The sequence below is a fragment of the Ambystoma mexicanum genome, chromosome 9, assembly GCF_040938575.1.
Source record: "Ambystoma mexicanum isolate Mex_15411 chromosome 9, UKY_AmexF1_1, whole genome shotgun sequence".
NCBI classification, from domain to species: domain Eukaryota; kingdom Metazoa; phylum Chordata; class Amphibia; order Caudata; family Ambystomatidae; genus Ambystoma; species Ambystoma mexicanum.
Genome location: NC_090931.1, coordinates 980,419,175 through 980,441,618, shown reverse-complemented (window position 1 = coordinate 980,441,618; position 22,444 = coordinate 980,419,175). Strand labels below are relative to the sequence as shown.

Below are 22,444 nucleotides of genomic sequence, written 5' to 3'. Positions count from 1 at the left end.
TGGCCAAACAAGATGAGCAGGAGGGCTGTACTTCCAAAAAATGAAAAGGATCCTATGGCGCCGGTTCCCGATCACAGAAGTGAAAAGGAACCAACGTTGCAGGGAAACAGCGGGTGGGAATGAAAGGTAAGTAGGTGGGTGGGGGGGTGTGTGTGCAGGGCTAGAAGTTTGGGCTGGTGTTAATGTTTGTATGGATTTGGGGTTGTTTTACCATGGATGTCCGCATGGGAAATGTACAAACAATTTGTATAACGTACATTTCTCATGCGGTCATTTCCGTCGCAAACAAAAACAACCCTAAATCTAGAAGGTATTCAAGTGGAGTGGAGTATAACTTTCATTGCGTGTGGCAAAATAACCTTTACCACAGAAATACTTGTTGTTAGTAGTTTATTCTGTCCCGGCATGAGAGAACACCAGGGCAGAGGCCTGGCAGGTGAGTGGGCCAGATGGGAGCCAGGTGGAATCCATTGACGTACTGTTGTGTGGTTAAAAGTCTTGAAGAAGAAGTGGCAGAACCACTTAAATTTTTTTGTGAACTGATACCGAATCAACCAGACAACTCAATTTCATTGAAGCAAGTGTTGTGTGAACTGATGCAGAATTATCCCGACAAAGACATTTGTGTTAATCCTAATGAACTATTGTAGTATTCTTGATTCATAAGAAGAAGTTGTTATACACTCTTATCACAAGTGAAAGAGGAAACCCTTGTTCAACATTTGTGAACTGTTGGTTGAATTCAAGTTGTAACCAAAAGGACTGAAGTGGAACATTGTTACAAGACAGGATTTCCTTATCCTTTTGGAACTGTTGAATAGAATCCTGCTTGAATTTGGGGACGAGGAATTCACCCAGATTATAAGGAGAGACAGTAATCTGGTTGCGAACATAACTGTTATATTTGGTTTATTTGAACTGCCATATATTACCTTGTTGAGTTGTTGTACATACAAGTGTGCGGGACAGAAACCTTTGTTAGAGTGTTTCCTTTAGTTTATTTTAGGCAGGGAAATTCTCATCAGTGTAGGGATGGTGAGGCGGTTTTCCAACCTTTTGAGTTAATAAAATGGCATATTTTAAAAAAATCTTCACAAAGTTGTCCGCCTCATATTTCTGACCCTTCAGTTAGCTTGCACAGTAATTTGTTGGGCACTAATATAGCCTTTTAAAATTGACCACATTTCTGCACTATTTTTGGAGGCTAGGGCTGCCAGCATCTGTTCTGCGTCTCGTTGAGGCAAAATACTCCTATGGCCTCTAAGCCATTTTTTATGTTTCTGTGTAACAAGTTTTACCTTTAAATCTCTTTTTGCCAGATCTGAATCACCCAGTAATCTAATTTGAGCCCTTAAGACTCTTTTCCTGGCCTGTATCTCCGGGTCAAAAACCTGTTTGTGTGTAAAACTCACTCATTTAGGGGACACCCTCTTTGCTACAAATAGATTCAGGACTGATATATAATCAAACCCAGTATCATAGGTCCCCAAGCCATTTCTAGCATTCTCTTCCAGTAACTGTCTATACAGGTTAGACACAGACTGCTCATTCCATTTAAATCGGCTTCTATCAGCACCACCACCAATTTTGGCAGATAAGTATCCTTTTTGTTTGGTCAATGGAAGACCCCATTTGGTCACTACAAGATCATGGTCACTATTTGTCTGCAGAAGTGTTCTCAGCTCATCTATCCAAATAAACATTTCCCTCGAGACCAAAAAATAATACATTGGAGCTGATTGATTTGCCCTTTGCCAAGTGTGACGAGCAGGGATATCTTCCTTTACATAACCATTTTCCAAACGGAAGGCCGTCTTGCATCAGTGCAATCCATCTTTTTGCTCTTTGTTCTATTACGGGGCCCTGCGTCTGCACACATGATATATTTAAATCACCGGCAATGATGACAGCTGAGGTCCTCGAATCCCCTGAACAAAGATTTAAAAGATTCGATACAATCTCCAAGAAGGAATCTGTGCCGATACCCACAGGTTTCCAATACAAATTCATCAGTGCAAATTGTCCCTCAAGCTCCCCCCCTCTTTATTAGCCCAAATCAATTTTCGTCAGTTGAGCAAACGGGTTGCGGGCCGCCCAAGCCTCTAAGGTGAGCCGCCCACTGCCCCGCCCATTACGGCAAGCTGTTAGCAAGCCAGGGGTTGGTCGGCCTTTCGAGCCACTAATAGCATAGGACAAAATCAGCGAGTAACCATCTAAAACTGGGGGAGTCATAAGCCAGGTTTCCTGGAGTAAAACAATGTCCAAGATGCCCAGAGGATTATATTTTTTGATTAATACATGTTTATGGCCTCTAGTATTCCACAGTCTTATTTTTATGTGGCTACTTGGCTTCAACCCGGATAGCTATTGGTTTTGTGATCCCAGAATCAAAACTCCAGGCAACCAGGACCAGTCCTCTACTCCTTCGCCTTGTGGAGCAAATTTAATAAATTGAATCACTCATCACTCTGCATCTCTTATCTGGGAGCATGTCACCCTCAAGGGTAAGAAAGTGAGAGGTCTTCCCTTATCTAGAGTGGGGCTGCTAATTGGTTTCCCAGACATCAGATCTCCCCTCTATCCACCTCAGATGTATCATAGCCCAAGGGGCGAAGCTGTTTCCCAGCAACCAATAAAACTTTGGACACCAATTTTGATGGAACGTGCAACAACACTCTACCCAGGACAGTATATCTCTTGATTGAATCGCTCTTAGACTTGAAATGTCGTTGAATAGCCTCAATACATTAGACCTACTTAGGTTTAGCGCCCTGTTTGACTCCACCCATTCTAGAAGGAGACAGTAAGTGGATTTAGGTGCATCTGTAGTAGCTCTTGGGGACGTAGCCACCGGGCTCAACCTGGATATTAGTGCTTCCAAATTTGTTATTTTCCTACTTCGCTGTAGAGCCTACTGTGAAGTCTCACCGCCTCACTCTATCTGCTTTGCCTCCATCGACTTTGTATGTGGGGCAGGTTATGCGTGATCAGTTGCTTACATTTACACAACAATAGTCTCTTCTGCTCCATTGTACGAAACTCTGAAGACTGCTGGCAAGCCCCATTCTCACCTGTATGGGACTCTATGTCCCCCTGAGCTTGCCTGGTTAAACCTGTCTGCTGAATTATAGGGCGTGCCAAAGTTAAGGCGGTTGATTGGCGGCTTAGGACTTTCTTATCCTCTCCTCCTCTATTTCAATTGATTGGGTTTTTAACTCTAAAAGTTCTCTTGAGATGGGTGAAGTAGGTACCTCCTCCATTTCGATTGAATCGCTCAACATCAATAGGCTAGCTTCAGGGATCAAGGTCTGGACCGGATTAATGTAAACTTTATATTGTTTCTCCTTCCTCTTCTTCCATTTAGGCAGATTTTGATCCCAAGACAGTAAAGTGCTCCGGGATATTTTCTTGAGCCCGAGGTTAGCGGTCTTCCAGCTGCTTTTTGGTTTTTCATTTTTTTCTTTCTTACGTTTAATTCAACTCTCTCCTTATTTTGAGACAATATTATGAAGATGTGTTGCAGGGCATCACATTCAGGAAATTCTGGTGCAGAGGGTTCCCCTTCCATAACAATCACTGAGGCTTCCCTCGAGGTCGCCTCCAAGGCCTGATCACTCGAGATCAGCAGAGGGACTGGCTGCCCCTTTCACTCGTCATCAATGATTAGATAACAGCTGAATGCTCTCTGTATTACAAACATGTTAGTCGAGAGGCGGCCCTCAAATTATACCTGTGTTCAACAAGGACATAAGCGATACTTGATCCAAAATGTTTGCATTCAAGGATTCATACAAATTAGCCAGAGTTAACATAGTAGTATTCATGACAGATAGAGTTCATTATAATGTAGGAGTGGCACTCGCCATCAATCCGAAATATCTTTGTGGTGTTGGTTGAAAAAAGGAGATTGATGAATTAGAGCAAGAGTCCTAGGATTCAGCAGGTTTATAGTCATAATACCGAACTTATAAATCTCGAAAAAAGAAATCTCGAAAAAAAAGGCCGAAAAAAAACATCGAATTTTTTTTTATGATGTTTTTTTTTCGAAATGGGGGGGGTTCTCCCCCAACCCCCCTTTTTTTCAATTTTTTTTTTATTTTAACCCTTTTTTTTTTTACTTACCTGACCCAAAAAGTACATATATAAAAAAAAAAAAAAAATTCGATATTTTTTTTTTTGGCCTTTTTTTCCGAGATTTTTGTTATTCAAGATTTTTTTTTTCGGCCTTTTGACCGACCACCGATTCAGCATACAATATTGGTGAACCAGATAGGTTTGTCTCCTCTGTTACACCCTGCCGTGATAGCAGCATGTCCCATATCGGTGAGACCTCTGCTATATCTTGCTGTAAATACTACCCATCTTGCGTACTTGGACAGATAAACTTTGTTACAATGAGGGGAGGGCTCTCAAGCCTCACTAAATCACCATTGTGAGGTAGCCCCTCTGGCTCCCACGTAACAGGTATATTGTCCAAACTAGAATGATTATAGTGATTACCGTTGTCTTTGACAAAATGCCCCTGTGCCACAATTATAGTTGGAGGGGCAGGTGCTGGATTTACTCGTCCTTCCATCTGACTTCCCATCGAAGATATAACTTCATTTTGTAACGAGAGGACGGCAGGTACAATTGTTTGCATAATTTATTACGGCCACTCCCCCAGTATTTTCTACCATCTTATCTCCCGACAAAAGTGCAGTGTCCGGAATGTCAGAGGAAATTAGCTGCTCAGTGCTACATGCCCTCGAGAGAACATGCAAATTCACTGATATTGGTTCAGCCAGTGTTAATCGAGTTGATATACGATGTACTGGCATTGGGCTATGTAACTAAGAATGAATGTCCGTGGCCAGGCGCTGCATATGGCCCTGGCAGGAAGCAGTAGCCAGTCGGCTTTAGCAATAAAGCAGGCGCAACTGTGCAGAAGGAGCCCGTTGGCTGGATTATCATTTTCGCTACCTGCAGCATGCCCCTCAGCATCTCGGACTTTAGCATACAGGCGTACATCATCGATCCACCTGCCAAACAGCAAATGTCTATTTAATCAATAAATAACACTTACCCTACTTTCCCTGCTGGTGGTAGACTGTTTCTTCTCAACAATTACAGGTAGGGTAGATAAAAGTAGCCCTCCCTCTTCTGCCTCTATGCCTAACAGTCCAACAGTACACGCAATCGCACTCTAAGACTGTGCGCGTTGGCGGATGATCTTATAGCATCACAGCAGGTAAGGACGGGTCTTCACACAGCCAGTAAGAATGTAAAGTCCTCAGTTAAAATGCTGGTTAAAAGTGCAATCCGGGGAGAGAATCTGAAGAAAATCTCGCAGCTACTGAGTGCATCCATCGCAACAGCACTCTGAGAGCACTCTACGAGCAATCTCTTACTTTATCAGTGGTACCAGTGGTACCAGAGTGTTGCAGGATAGATACCTCCTAAATCGCCCTCATTTGGAGGGTGCCACTGTCACACCCCCAACACAGCACTTGTCTTCAATTGACTTCAATGAACTCCATGAAAATAGAAAACTTGAATACCACTTGCGCAAAACCTATGAAAAAGAAGATAAGGCAAGGAACACAAGACACCTCAAAGGCTTTTATGCCATCATCAACAGTCGCAATTTGAAAGCTATGAAGAAATATGAAGAGATTTTAAAGATTTGTAAAGAATTGAGAAACTCTGAGAAATGCACCTCTGAGGTCATCACATTCCAGAAAAAAGATGATGACTTGCTTTCCTTTTTCCAGGTTAACATCATAGCTATTCACAAGATAATCAAGAAGTAATTTAGATCCACTGACCCCTTTATCCAGTGACAGAACTTTCCAAGCTTCCTTCTCAGCTCGCCATCATATATCCTCCCTGATATCAAGATAAATGCTTCATCTAAAAAAATCATTCCCTTGCCTAGCAACTACCATAAAAGTAAGCATAATCCCTTTAGCCTCAGCGATAGCATCTGTGATTAAAAGTTATGTAATAGTTACTTTCCAAACTGTCTGAAGACAAAAATAGTTCTCCTGAAAAAAACATCAGATCCCAAGGTCTTGGCCAACAATCACCAACACTTCTTTTAATGGCAAGACATTTGAAAAGATAGCATCTCAACAACTATTTGAAGTGGCTCCCCTCCTTCCTGCACAAGACAATCAGAAATCTCGAGCGAAGAGGAGGTCCTCAGAAGGCTACCACAAAATCTGGAGGAATGGAAATGGAGTCCAAAAGGCAAGAGGCACCGACAGAATACAAGATACAGAAGGCACGCCAACCTTTAATACCACCAGGCTAAGGTCCTCTGCCTGTAGAGAAAATGAGAGCCTGCAGCATGTATGTCGGACATTCACTAAAGGGAAGGAAACTCCATGCCTGAAACAGTGTCCCACCTGAAGCCGATAAAAGTCACTATCAGGGCTGGCATGAGCTATGATTACGGGAGGTTTATGGTGAATCTCAGGTAGAACATTAGGCTTAGAAATACTTGTATCCTGTCCTGAATGCTTCCTTTAGAGAGGAGCTTCTCAGAAACTGCTCACTGTGAATGCATCATGAAGCAGGACACAGACAACAGATTCAGAATTAAAATAAAACACTTTATGAAAGGAGATGTTTGCTCAGAAATCTTATTGTCCCAATCGATAGGACATGTGTTTTTAAGCATACTGTAATCGATCTTAAAAAAAATTCCTCTGCATCTTACCTTAGTTTTCGTCATATTTGCACAAATGCAAAAACAACGTGTTGGGCACCGCCATGTTGTGCTAATCTTATCCGTTGATACATCGCCCTAAATTCAAGTGCCTTTGTGGCAACAATATAGATCACCCGTCCCTGAAACTGACATCACTAGACGCTTACGCCCCTTTTCACAATGCCAATGCACGTCTCATTCCAACGTCCTCTGTGCGCAATCTATTGACATGTCTCCATGGAAATGCCAAGACGCCTCATTCCTCGAAAAGTATAAACAAACCCTCTCTGATCACACAACATTGGAGTTTCTTTTTCCTTTGTGTCAGTGTATGTCGTTTTGAGTCTCTGTAAATTGTTTCTGATCTGTACAGCTATCGTCTTAGTTCGATGCCCTGTGAACAGGTACTTACACTGTCTGAATTGAATGAACTCAGTAGTCGCTTTTTATTTAAACATTTCCTAAATTATGTGCATATGTCTTTGCAAAACCATACTTAAATTGTACTTTTACAAGGCTTATTTTGTCCATGTGTGAATGCAAAATTTCATAGTTTGTGCTTATTGTTTGTATTTGCACTATGGGTTTTTGTAACATGGCAGTGTGTTTTCTTCTACTTCTTGAACAGTAGTTCTTGTATACCAACAAACACATTCTTATTTTTCTACCTTTTGATTTTGTACTTATTCAATAATCAGGAACTATGGCAACAATACAGCCATAGCAGTACGAGCCCGAATACTCAGAGGAGGAATTAATTGAAAGAGAAAGAAGCAGAAACGATGGGGAAACAGATGAGAGTTGTGATGACCAATCACCGCAGCCTGAACCCAGTCGCATTAAAGAAGTTTCCACCTGGTGTACAAGCGATGGTTGCAAGGTTATGCCAACCGAGGTGGAGAACTGCGGCTGCAGAGAAAACATTGGATTTTAGGCCTACATAGCCGAAGAAGAGACACCACTGCTATGCGTTACCGAGCTGCATGACTTCAGGGCAGCCTGACTCACAAGATCTGTGTTACGGATGATGGTGGTCCTTATGCATGAACTTCGAGCAACAGTTTGCCCTTGTAATCCAAGTAATGAGTAAGTTTACTCTAGATCTGATGTATTTTAGACAACTGAGACGGCTAACATTTGATGTTGTTCTCCTCCATCTACATCATTGCTACTTCCATCGATCATCAGAAAATGTTTTTTTTCTGTAATTTGAATACATTTCTCATACTAATGTGGAACCAGAGTATTCATCACTAAATGTAATGTCCAAACAATTAAGTTTCTTTCACTTTGAACTTAAAAACAATATTTCCTTATGTCCCAAAATGTTCTTGCTTCAATAAGCGTTCACATTTGTAATTTGTTGATACTTGAAATGGTGTTTCAAACTAAATAAGTAGTTATCTGGTACATTCTAGTCAAATATTTCTGTTTCTCTTTCACAGGTGGTACAGGCTTGTGAGCTATAGTGCCTTTACATGGTTGATTCATGGAAGGCTTGGTTTCCGTGTTTGACGAGTAAAACCTGACTGTCGTTCGAGCCATTTGTGAGAAATTCCCCAGTGACATCAGACACAGGATTTTTACACAGAATAGCGCCACCACATCAATACAATTTGTAGTTTGTTTGTGCCATCTACATTACCAAAGTAAATAAAAAAGAGTTAATATGAATAGTTGTTTGAATTTTTCAGTAAGTCAACAACACGTCCAACCGTCTAGGAGGTTCATGAAAGAAGTTTGGTGGCGTTTTGTGCTCGCCTCTCGCCCATCCATCCCCCTACAGTATCAATGGCAGTTCGCACCTACTACTTTGCGCTCCCGAGGGAGCAGGGTGGATGGGGATGCTCAAGGTGCCGAACGCCATGTACTCCTCAAAAAGATTTACTGCACTGCGACCATCGTCCACATGGCCTCCCCAGACCCAGTGTGTCCAGTCTGCCCTTTGAAGACCCAGTCCCTCCAATCAACATATGTATGTATCCCTTGAACATTGTTCCGGGACTATTGCGCTCGCCTCACGCCCATCCATCCCGCTCCAGTATAAATGTCAGTTCGCACCTATGACCGTGCGCTCCCGAAGGGGCTGGGTGGATGGGGACTCTCAAGGTGCCAAACACGATGTACACCTCAAAGGAATCTTCTGCACTGCAACCATTGTCCACATGGCCTCCCAATACTTCCCTTTGAAGACCCCGGCCCTGCAATCAACATATGTATGTATCCCTTGAACATTGTTCCAGGTCTATTGCGCTTGCATCACGCCCATCCATCCCCCTACAGTATCAATGGCAGTTCGCACCTACGACCATGAGCTCCCAAGGGGGCTGGGTGCATGGGTATGAGGATGTCGCACATTGGCATCAAGGCTTGGAGGGTGTCAGCGAACATGTCACACATGCACATACACTTTTCTAACCCTTTGTAAACACCTTGATAGTTCAGTAGGGAACATCTCTGCAATCCACAAGGTATATCGCCATCAATCTACTTGTTACCAGGCTTGCTAAATCGGTTCATCTGTGCGTCCAAGTAAAGGTTGGTCAACTATTTCAGTCTGTAGTTACATCGATCACTGCTCAGAAAGTTTGTATTGTTGGGGCGCTGTTGCGTGCAACTAAGATGGCCGCCTGATCGGAGCGCTCTGATCCCACGAACATCCTTTATACAAATAAATCCTTTTTGGAGCCGCGGAGGGAAGAAACTACTACACCGTCCGTTTCCCGTACTCCGACTGCACATTGTGTGCAGATCCTGTTCGAAACCGCAGAGGCGTGGGGGAGTTCGCAGACCGTTTCAAACTAACGGCTTCTCCAGTGGACCGCGGCCCGCCCAGGGCTCCGGAAGAATCCTACGCCATACCGAGGTGCCATCATCAGCACAAGGCCGCTAGGGGGAGGAGCGCTGAACACCGCGGCGCAGCCTCACAACTCGGCCCTGGGATCAAACCGTGTGGGCAGAAGTCAGGCTCTGGCCCGCCTCCCGGATAACAACTGGGTCGGCGCACCATCTTTTCAAGCAAAGCCACGGCCGACTCATGCACCGGGCCTTTCGCCGAGCGAACCCTCGCCCGACGTTGCGAGTGCAGGTGAGGGAGGTAGAGCCGTGCGTACCCAGACACAACGGCTGTGTCACGGAGTAAAAGTTCTATAAAACCCTTTTTACACTGGCTGCCACCCAGAGACAGTGCTTATCCTGTGCGGACGGCGGGCCTGACCCGAGTCATCGACCCTTGCTCCGCGCGGGTGACCCATCGGCCGTAACGAGAAGAAAGGCACGGGCGCGAAAAAGACTGGCCCAATGGACTCCTATGCCAGCTCCCAACCCCAGGGGACGCCGGCCGCCATAAACATGGGGGACGACAATCCTGCTACTTTTGAACAGGGCGACAGAGAAGACCGCCTAATGACCATGGTGCAGAATGGCTTCCTTGCAGTGAACGTAAAGCTGGACGACATTGTTTCAACTATCAGCTCCCTTAAGGCTAGAGTGGACAAGGAGAGCACTCGCATTACGGAAGCTGAGAACAGAATCTGCACAAATGAAGATATCCTGACACAACACGGTCGAGACATAGCACAGCTGAAAGGGGAACTCAAGCAAAATGCGATGACCTGGAATCTTGATCTAGAAGAAACAATATCCGCATTGTCGGCATTCCGGAATCCTTCTGTAAGGGTCCCATGGGGCGACAATTTGAGGCCCTTTTGAAAACTCTTCTGGACACGGAATTCTTCTCTAGCCACTTTCTTGTTTAGCGGGCCCATCGCACCCTAGCGCCGACACCCAAACCTGGGGCGCCACCGCGCACGATTATTGCGCGCCTCCTGAACTATAGGGACAGGGGCGCGATCCTAAAACTTTCACGGGAAAAAGGCTCCCTACACTATGAAGGAAGCAGAGTCCACATTTATCCAGATTTTTCGACCAGCGTCCAAATGCAACGCAGATCCTACGAACAGGCCAAAAAGCTCCCGAGATTGCAACATGTCCCGTACGCCCTCATCTTCCCGGCGAAACTACGGATTCAACATGGCGGCAGATCACATTTCTATGAGACCCCGGCGGAGGCCATAATGTACATTGAGGCCTCCATCCCCATCCCTCCCAGAGAACATCCGCAGGATCGGAACGGGCCACCACGACTGGGAGATGAAGTCCCGGATTCAGCCGATTGACATGGACTTACGGAAACATACTTAGCTGTGAAGACATCTCTCCTGAGAGCAACGGCTCCAATTGATATTGTTTGTTGAGGTGGGGTCGTGCGCCTGCAACTAGCGACCCTCAGGAAAGGTCCACAGGTTATGGGGATTGGGTTACATCATCGGTTTGGGGTTGATGGTGGGGGCAGGGTACAAAGTTATGCCACGGTTGGCAGGAGTTTCAAAACGCAGAGACTGGTTGCATCGGGTACAGATGTTAAGGCTGGTGGCATGAGCGATTCACTTCACACATTGATAGTCATTGGAATACCATGGTACTGGGGAACAGGGGGGTAACTGTTAAACTTCTTTCATGGAATATCCGGGGTCTTAACAGCCCGATTAAGGCCAGGAAAATCGCAGCATGCATAACTAGACATAACCCCCAGGTAGTGTTACTGCAAGAAACTCACGCACTGGGGCAGGTCTGTTCCAATTTTCTCCCTAGATGGGGTGCATTGCGATACTATACTGAGTACTCCTCCCAATCCAGAGGGGTTATGACCCTGATACATCCGAATCTGGGCTTCCGTGTACAGCACGCAAAAACGGACACTCAAGGGAGATACGTGGTAATATGGGGCGAGCTGGCAGGACGGAAGATGGTCATAGTTAATACGTATGGCCCCAACATTGAAGACCCTGAATTCTATAATGCTATATATAATTTGGTGGTTGAAGCTGATGATGCGGCAGTGATCTGGGGAGGTGATTTTAACACGATACTCGACACGAGACTCGACAGGTCTACAACTTCTCATAGAACCTTGACCAAAACTCCATTAGCGATACGACAAATAATGCAACAGATGGCCATGGTAGATATTTGGTGAGTACTACATCCCCAAGAACAGCGCTTTAACTTTTATTCATCTGTGCATGATTCTGAATCTCGAATCGATTATTGGCTTATCAGCTCCATGCTCATGAATATGGTCCAGCACTGTGATATGTATCCCCGTACCCTCTCAGATCACTCCCCTGTGACAATTACTTTGTGTGTCGGCGAGGCAGCCCCGAGGGCTAGACGCTGGAAAATGCCCCCTGTGCTACTTAGAGAACCTAACGTTTGTGAAGCACTGCGCACTGAAATAGAGGAATTTTTCCAACTAAACGAAGGTACGGTGAACCGGTGCGCTACACTGTGGGAAACATTTAAGGTATGGGTGCGGGGCGCAATTATGGCCAAAACTACGGGTCTATTGAAGGCGGTTAGGCAGGAGTTGGATACAATGGAGGCCAAACTTGAGCTCCTAGAGTTCGAATACACCTGTACACACAGTAAAGAGGCCCTACTAGATATTCACGCTACAAAGGCAGAATTTAATAAACTTGCTGCAAGGGAGGTACAATACATGGCTGCCCCGGCCCGGGCTCGTAGATACGGGGAGAGGAACAAGGCAGGGAGATTCCTAGTCTGGATGCTTAAGGCCGAACATGGCCATCCCCCTATAGCGACAATCCAGACACCTAGTGGTGACATAGTCAGTGGGGACCAAGAAATTAACGATATGTTTGCCGCATTTCATAGATCACTATATGCTAATAAAGACACCAAAACTAATGAATAAATAGGGGAATATCTAGACGTGATTGATCTCCCAAACCTGACCCCGGAGACACGAATGATACTAGACACCCCCATATTACTTGAGGAAATTACAGAGGCAATGAAATTATTAACATCAGGTAAAGCCCCGGGCCCTTACGGCTGTCATGATGCCCGCTCCCGGGAAGCCGGTTCAAGCCCTGCGTCCCCGAAAGTGGACATCCAGTCCCCAAGGAAGGACCCAGCAACCCCATATAGGGGCCCTTTGGACAGTGTCCTGGCGCCTATGGCGCCAGGCTCATAAAAGACATCAGTCCTGGCGCCATAGGCGCCAGGCTCATTATGGGAGTGCTTGGGTGCACTTACCTGATGCAGACCATGCTGCAGGATCCCGGCCTCCTTGAGGCCTGAAAGGAACTACTTTACCTGTGGGACTAATTTACCATCCGGGCGTGGTCGGGGAAGGATACATACCTGATTGGAGGAAGGATACTTACCTGGAACTTCTTCCAAGGCTATTTAAACCCCACCCGAACAGCCACACGTGCTTTGCGTTGTTCTGCATCTAGCAGCTGACACTCACCATGTCTGCTCCTGCATCCTGACTTCTGCCACGCCTGCCAGCATCCTGGATCACCTGCAAAGGAAGAGAAGAAGAGAACAGAAGAAGGAAAAGTCCTTACCTGCTAAATCCGCATCCCGGAGACATCTCGCCGACAATCCTGAAAAGGAAGACTTTATTTTAAAAGCTCATCGCGTCGATCGCTGCAGCGCCGCATTCCACTCACCTTTACAGGGTGCCTCCATGTTCAGCAGCGATCATCCGGATTCGCAGTCACGCCCCAGCGCCTAGGGAGAAAAAGACCAGAACAAAAGGTGAGAGAGAGAAGGGAATAAGGAAAGCTAAATCTCCATGTTAAGACTTACCTGTTGATTCATTCCCTCTTCATTTCGGGTCCGCGCCGCATCCTGGCATTTCCGGCCCACGGCCCCTAAGGGGAAAAAGAGACACCAGCGTTAATGAGCGAATGAAAAGACATTACCAAAAAAACGCTCATTAAAGACTTACCTGATTTCTACAAGGATTTCACCTCTCATCTCGGGTCGGTGCCTGTTCCCCGGCATTCCGTACCCCGGCCCCTTTGGGGAAAAAGACACTAGCATTAGTACATTAATGCATGGACACAAGGGGAACCTCTTATCAAAAAACTTACCTGGAAGCCAAGCAAGTTTGGTTCTCACCAATCCGAAAATCCAGTGAAGTAACTGGATACCAACGCGCCCCTGCATCAGAAGCAGGATGAGAGCTCGTCCTTCCAGACCCTAAGGTGAGACGCTACGAGAAATCACAGAAGGGTTTCGAGGAGGGTGAGAGGGGAAAGTGGGAGGCCGATTGCATTACCCCGCAGACAGTTAATCCCCTATTTTCACCTACAGAAGGATACTTCTGCGAGCCAGGCAAGCCAGATTTGGGGGCCCGGTCCAGTCCGTCTTCCGAAACCCTGCGCATCACCTTAGAAGAGGTCACAGCAGCGCGAACCAGGCCAGCGCCTCCGTGGGAGTCAGGTGAGCGTAACAACGGCCTAGGTGCCGAATTATATAAAGAATATCATGATATACTAGCCCCGGTCTTACTGAAAATATGGGAAGAGGCAATGGAGCGCGGCATACTTCCAGACACTATGCGAGAGGCAGTGATAATGGTCCTTCTTAAGCCCCGTATACCCCCACAGGACATGGGGTCATATAGACCCCTCTCACTCATTAATACCGATGCAAAGATTTTCGCTAAGGTCCTAGCTACCAGGCTCCTGCCCTATATGCCTATATTGGTACATCCCGACCAGGCTGGCTTTATACCAACAAGGTCCACTGCTCTTAATCTGCGCAGACTCTTTGGAGTAATGACTCAGATAGACCCAGCGGCGGATGCGGTGGCGGTGTCCCTTGATGCTGAGAAAGCTTTTGACTCCGTCTCCTGGGTCTATCTGTTTCGGGTCCTGGAGAGATTTGGGTTGGGAGGATATTTCGTCAGCTGTGTCAGGTTGTTGTATATTCGCCCGGGTGCAAAGGTACTAACAAACCAAACCATGTCATCCCTGTTTCACCTGGGTAGGGGCACCAGGCAGGGCTGCCCCTTCTCCCCAATCCTTTTCGCACTTACAATAGAACCCATGGCTGAATACGTCCGTCAAAACCATGCATGTAGAGGTCTTCGCTTGACAGGGAGACCACAAATCATTTCCTTATATGCAAATGACACCCTACTATATATTAGGAACCTGGAGGTAAATCTAGCGCCAATTATGGCTGAGGTCAAGAGGTCATCTGAATACTCGGGGTACAGGGTTAATGTTTCAAGTCAGAACTGTTTCCGCTTACACATAAACTAGAGATATGTCAGACACACAGGGATTCAAATGGTCACCAACACACATCCGTTACTTGGGGATTATGGTATCCAGAGACGGGAGTACATTGCTCACAGAAAATCATGGCAAACTCCTACAATCCCTGACTATTAAATTACAAGTCTGGAGCAGGCTCCCTCTATCCCTATATCGGCGAATAGCGTTACTTAAGATGGTAGTGCTACCCAAACTCCTATACTTTTTTTTGCAAAATACCGATTTGGCCGGGCAGAACATTCTTCACGAAACTCAATATGCTCGCCACTACATTTGTATGGGGAGGGAAAACGCCCAGGTTGAAGTGGTCCAAAATGACAGAACCCTTTGCAAAAGGTGGGATTGTTGCACCAGACTTTGAACTTTACTACCTAACATCACAGGCACACTTCGCGAGACACTGGTTTGATCCAGAGGACATGGCACCACACATCACCCTGGAAAGATTTGCGGCATCTCCCTCAGACTTGCTAGCTGCCATGTTTGATCCTAATCGTAAGGACACGTGCAGATATGATCCTGTGGGCGCCACCGCACGTGCATGGGCCAGGATATATAAGCGATTGGCCATTACAACCCCGTATGATCCGGAGGTACCATTGTGGAACTTCCCGGGCATAAGCCCAACATTTGATAAGGCAGTCCAGGGTGCCTGGGACCCACAGAATGCGGGACATGTTCTCGGAAGGGAGGTATTGTGCACTAGATGACTTTGTCGGGGCAGTGGGGGGTGATCACCTAAAGCAATGTCAGTTTCACAGGATGAAATCTGCCTTCGCTGCCAAATGGCCTTCCTTACCAGAAGAGCCACCCACACACGAATGTATTGCAGCCATGACGGAACCAGGGGGACACAGGAAAAGTCGGTCGGCACTATACAGCCTTGTTCAGATCCACTCCAAGCCATGCAATAATGTCAAGGAGACCTGGGAATAAGATCTGGGGGTAGAGCTGTGTGAAGCCACATGGTCGAGATACTGCCAGTTGACTAAATGTGTATCCATGAACTCAGGGCTACGTCTTATTCAGTTTAAAGTTCTGAACCAGTTACACTATACCCCAGCCAAGTTAGCTAAGTTTGTGCAGGGCCACACGGGGAAATGCCCTAAATGTGACGCCCCTGACGCAGACTCCTATCATATGTATTGGGCCTGCCCACCGATATCTAAATTCTGGGGGGAGGTGGCGGAGATTTTGGAAGACATCATGGCAATACCTGCTACACCCTCCCGGCGGAAATACCTCTTTGGGAATATTGGTAAAGCTGCAACCACCACTAGACGATTGTTCAATTTAGCATGTGTGATTGCGAAGCAAAATATATTGAAATGTTGGAAGTCCATAGATCCCCCTAGGCGACAGGACTTTAAAGACCTGTCGATGGTTAATGAAGTCGAAGAACAATTTATTATTACATTGCCATCAAGATGCCGCCCCAAAGATATATGGTCGCTGTTCAGGCTCTATCTATGCAATATGCTATCTGATGAAGAGGACAATCCATCGTCACCGCTCTAAGACTGTCAAGCAAAATGCAAAAGTGTAATGTATACTGTAAATGTTCACATATGTTGTTATATGATGTTGCGATTCGCTGACCGCTGGCCAGTTTTGTCTTGTTGTACCTTTCCCTGAACAAAAATAAAGATTTTTTAAAAAAAGAAAGTTTGTATTGTTTTATACCCAATGTACATCATATTCTCATTTTAATTTATCTCAAAGAATTCACCATTATCAAAGTTTTATGTATTTCTATCTCTGGAATTAGCACATTTCATTGCAGAGCATTGTATCAGAAGGTAATGTTTCGTAGTCCATGATTTCAACGCGTGTTTAGTTTTGGTGGCTCAAAGTTTATTGAATGGACTAGTAATACGTTACAATTTGCGGTATAAGAATGAGTTCTGACTAATTTGATTGCTGTGATAATTAGACAAGGTTAGAGTTTTAAAAAAAAATGAAAGTTTACAAACAAAGCTACGTGAATGTTCCTTTGCGCACAGTGATACTTTATTAATTGTTATAATTATTTCTATTTCTTTTACAGATCTTATGGACATTTCAAGAATGCCTTCATGTATTGTTTGTGAATGCCCTACTGTGAGTCATGTCAAAACTCCCGGCACAGCCCGGCATGTATTCCCAAAGGATTTAGATTTAATAAGAACATGGCTTTCAAATTGCGGATTTCCATTGTCCGAGATTGAAAGCAGAGCCAAGGATGTCTTGGAATAAGTGAGAGACAATTGATTCTGCGTCTGCAGCATGCACTTCTCACGCAGTTCCAACTAAATTTCAGCACACGCTGGCTTCGTGAGTAGTGGACGAAGAATTTATGTATGTTGGTATATAAAAAGAGTGCTCTCTATACATATGTCTTATAAATGATCTTGCAATCCAATTAATTTGTGTGGGGGGAAAGGTAACATGATGATCGTTTTTAACTTTTTGGGGATATTTACATCAATGTTATATTACAAAAGTTACGCTCGCGACTCAAAGCACTGTACTTCTAAAAATGTTCACTTTAAACTACTTTGTGTATCCCCACTTTCGCTGATGTTTTTTTATATACGTTGGTTAACATGTCTTTCTTTACATAGAGCTCACTGATGGAAGTACAGACCATCAGCAATGAGGAAATCACAGACACGTTGATTATCCCATTGGTGAGTCACATGCACGAAGTAAGGATTTTCAGTATTGGATGTGGTCAACTTTATAATACTAATGTAACTTTTTAATTGGACTCTTCTTTTCTGATTATATACATAATATAAAAGGAGCAAGATTCATCATTGAGCACTATTCAGGAATGTGAGAAACGGTGTCTCACTCACCAGTCCCCGGGGATCTGTCATCCAGGTGGCCAGGACACGGCCATCGCTTTTGGATCCATTTCCTGGCGGTGGATCAGTGCGGGAGGATCACCAAGATGAGGGGTCCTCGAGGAATGGAAGTGGGACACCGGAGGGTGAAATGCAGTATCCCCTTCCTTGTAATACCTTTTCAGCATCCTACCAGGTAGGATACCAAGGAACATGATCCTTTACCCCTTTTCCGACACAAACACTGTTTCATGGACAGCTCATTGTGAGAGAAAACAGACTAACACCCGAGCCGTATACCTGACATGTCCCAACACAAGGGTCAGGCACAGTCAGGCAATTACTGATAATCACACACACCTGACTTCCATCACACTTCCCCACATGGATAAAAGGCGGTGCATGAAAGCACACTTTGAGCAAGGCAAAACACACGAGAAAGCAGCAGTTCCGAGATGGCAGTTTAATACGAGGAGAAAGATGGCAAGACCAGAAAGGGTTGCAAGGAGGGAATTGCCCTTAGCCTTTTCAGAGGAAGAAAACCACTACTTTCACAAGCCCTCGACAATAAGAGACATAAAACTCGGAACTAAAGCTCAGAAAAGGTGCCTTTTTTGTCGAAAGTACCGTAGGCTCTCCCGCATCAACAGCCGTGGTGGGGAGGAGCGATTGCCGCCATTGTACTGTCCTTGACGCCTACAACAAAGCCGCTCCAGTAAAGTCAGCACACCCGGTGAGTCAGGGAGACTGATAGCAGACCGGTCTGTATTAGAACCAAGGTTGCAAGCAGCAACATTTTATGAAGACATCTGCAAAGAACAAAGTACAAGGCGTATGTGATGAGCAACGCAAATATAACTGAATATCCATGGAATGACAACTTTTGAAACCAAGGTAGATGCCACATACAGAGTGGTCCAGTGCCACATGGGTGCTCATTCGAAGGTCTCTGTTAGGTATCCATCAGAGAGTATAACATTTTGAACTGTGAAATCGAAGCGATCCTGTAACGGGTGAAGCCAAACGCTGTGACATTGAAAGCCTTTGATAGCTAATACGAACTGTAATTGGTCCGAGCCCGGCTGAGGGAGACTAATTGTGCAAAAGTGATCTGAGCCGGGCGGAGGGGATCCAGGGTGAACCGTGAGTCACCCGAGAAAAGATATTCTATAAACATTCTAGAAGAGGATCTGAGGCCGGAAGAGGGGGGTCCAAACTAAAGATTGTGGTAGAAAAGGGATCTGAGCCTGGCTGAGGGGGATCCAGGGTGAGGAGTGAATCGCCCGACTTGAAGATTTGTAAAGGAACTTTTTGTTGTTTTGGTACATCAGGCCCTCTGAATCAAGGGACTGATAACTTAAGAGACTTGGGCACAGAAGGCCCTGATGTTGGTAATGGAACTGTGTAATCGTGCCGAAGAAACTCAAGAGTGTGCTATGCTCGAGTGAACCACCTTTTCCCGTGCTGAAAACATGGGGAAGGGTGGCCAACGGCCTAAACATCCTAACTTGTCATTTTGTGAACACTTCTTTCGTTTTCATGAACATTACCCCACACTATTTGTAACTTAGCAGTAAGGATTGGCAATAGTTTTTTTTTGTATAGGCCCTTTTATTTTGACTCCACTCCACTAGGACTGCGTTATTATTATTTGAGGGTCATAGCTTGCTCCCATCTTTAGATTTAGGTTTATATAGGCATTCATCACACCACTGATAAAGTTCAATGAACACCTTTGAGCTGTGGTCACTGGTGTCTGTCTTACTTTGATACCATGCCTTCCTTATAGTAGTCAACAGCAACATCACTCACCTACCAAGTAATTATTTTATACTAATCCTTTATATGCGACTGAACAATACATGTATGTGGCCTACTTCGAATTGAAACATATTGAAGATTATGTATAATATTAGTTATTGACAAGAAGTGCCTTGTAGGAATGTCTCTCAATATGGACCATCGTCTGCATCTGAAGTTTCTTTTTAATTTTGCTTTAACATCCATATTAAAACAATTACGTTGTTATAGGGGGATGCTGAAACTTCGATGACAATCCCTTCCTCATTTGAAACTGTTCTGCAGTATGAGGTATTCGTAGCTAGAATTTGCGTTACATTGGTAGTTGTGCATCTACTTTATTTGTTTTGATATTACCATAGGTGTTTATTTTAAAAAAAAAAATTACATTACTGTTAAAAAAGTGCAAAAATGGAATCAACATCCGTGTTGTATTTATCGGCCACAGACATGCAACAATGAAAGTGAAACCTCCCCAAAAACATACTATGAAACTGAAATGCATGTAACCTTTCACTGTAGAACGTTTTCTGTTTTTTTTATAACATTTAACTTCTACCCAAAGCAGAATACATTCAAATGAAAACATTACAGCGCAAACTAATTTGGGAGGCAACATTTGAATCACTATGTTTTGCAGGATGACATAACATCAATTCCATGTGACATCTTGGAAGGTTATCAGGTGAAATGTAAAATATATATGTTGAAAACGTCACACGTTCCAAGTGTTTGACGTGATCTTGCTAAGAATTTTCTAATTGTTTTACAGCGCCAAACCTTATAATTTCAGGACAACAATTATTTAAAACACCTTTGTCGAGAAGTAATTTATCAAATCAAAAATTGTACAATTAAATGTGCTTGACAATTAACTTTCTTTTAATTAATGTTTTGTCCAAGGAATGTACCACTGAAGCAGTCGAAATGGAAGAGACACAGAACAGAGGTATGCGTAACATAATCTGAACTATCATTTATCATCACATCTGACTGGCATTGTAATTTTTAATATGTTCCAATGTTTTATGTACGTAAAGTAGGTTCTATTTATAGATATGTACATATGTTTCTTTGAGTGGAAAATAAATTTGCTGGGTTTATACATTGTAAAAAAAAAAAACAGCTTGGTCTTGTGGTCGGCACATCGAAGTCCACTGTTTTAAAGAAAGTAAAGAAAGCCAGGGTAAAGAACAAACCAGTTTGTTTAGGAGACGTTTTTAAGCAGATATGTTGCTGATATTACGTTTTTTAGTTGTTAAATCGTAGTTTTTGTATGTGTGCTATAATTGAGCATGTTTAATTTCAATCTGTTAGATCCCCAGGAGGAGCATAAAGACGCAGGCAACAGCAGAAACTAATGATGTCGTTTGCCAAATGGATGTCACTATGGAGAAACTTTTTGAGACACAGCATGATCCAGTCAAGTTTCAGAGTCATGATGCAGATGTCCAATGGCCGGAATATGAATGTAAAGTCACCAGCGAGCCATGGAAAGTAACCACGGATCATTGCTATTTCGCAAAATGTTGTCTAGATGAAACTGAAGACAAAGAAGATATATCGGAAATGTTTGCAGACCCGATGACACAATCCACACCCTCTAAAAAATGTCCACCGACGAACATTCAATTATCCCTGTTTCTCCGATTTATGCAGAAATATCACAGGCCGAAATAACTGAAGCATCTTTGCAATTCATTGACGAATCGGCTCATAATGTCGACTTCAGTATTCCTACTTTGGGGGAGATGTCCACCACCATCAAATCCCAAACCACAGTACTGCAGGAAGATTGGCTTTTAAAGCAACACAAATAAATTGTATTTGACAGCTGCCTGCTAGAGATTATACAAATTGTGATCATAAATTACAAAGGAGGATATGTGGGGAGCCATTGGTGAATTTGACTTGTGTAGGCAAAGGCACCAACCTGAAAATCCAAGCCAGCTGTGTCCACCAACATAAAACATTTTCATGGTCAGCACAACCAATGCTTGCAAAAGTGCCTGCTGGAAATGTACTTTGTTCATCTGATCAACTTTCAGTAACATTTCAAGTTTCTGTCAATTTGTGGGACTTGAGTTCCTTGCTAAAACACAGTATTACCAATATCAGAAGGATTTCTTGTTCACCGCTATTAGCCAGGCCTGGAAACTCGAAGAGATATCACTTGACAGTACACTCGCTGGCAAAAGGGCCATGCTTGCTGGCAACGGACAGTGCGACAGTCCAGGATTTTCCACTAAATACTGCACTTGCCACTTTCAAGACATGGAAAGTACAAAAATAGTGTTTTGGTCATCGTGAGGTGTCTGAATGTACATCGTCTGTTGCCATGGAGAAACATGGTTCAATTAATTAATTAAATCAATAAAACCTCTGCAATCCAGGGGAATGCAAATAGATCCGATAGCCACTGACAGGCACGTTGGAATAGTAAAGGCCATGCAGTTCCCACACATACAGCATCAATTTGATGTATGGCACATTGCAAAATCAATTTCTAAAACAATTACAGCTGCTGGTAAAAAAAGGGTTCAGAAAACATTTTAAAGTGGTCTCAGTCTATCAGCAACCATCATTGGTGGAGCTCAAAAACTGGTAATGGATCTGTAGAAATTCTACTTGAAAAGTGGCGTTCATTGATCCACCATTGTTCCAACATAAACCCTTGCACAGAAAATGAACATTTCCACAAATGTGGACATGGACCTTTGACAAGGTGCAGGAGCGTAAAAATAAGTGGTTGGTGGGGGGGTGCTGTTGAGCAGCCAACGGATGCAGATGTAGTTCACTGCTGCTCCGTCTGGGCTGCCCGTAATCCTGCAATTATTCTGATTTTATCCCAAATTAACAACATATAGAGCTTAATCTCCAGAAGTAGGCGGACCGACAGCATCCAAACGAAAACTCGGGGAAAATCGATGCCTCCTTGCGGCAGAAATGCTGACCCGCCC

At 44.3% G+C, this 22,444-nt stretch overlaps 1 protein-coding gene across 4 annotated transcripts in view; it reads right to left on the bottom strand.

Moving 5' to 3' along the window:
• METAP1D (methionyl aminopeptidase type 1D, mitochondrial) overlaps positions 1 to 22,444 on the bottom strand; it is a 1,748,106-nt gene that overhangs the window by 1,208,113 nt on the left and 517,549 nt on the right. The window lies entirely within an intron of this gene.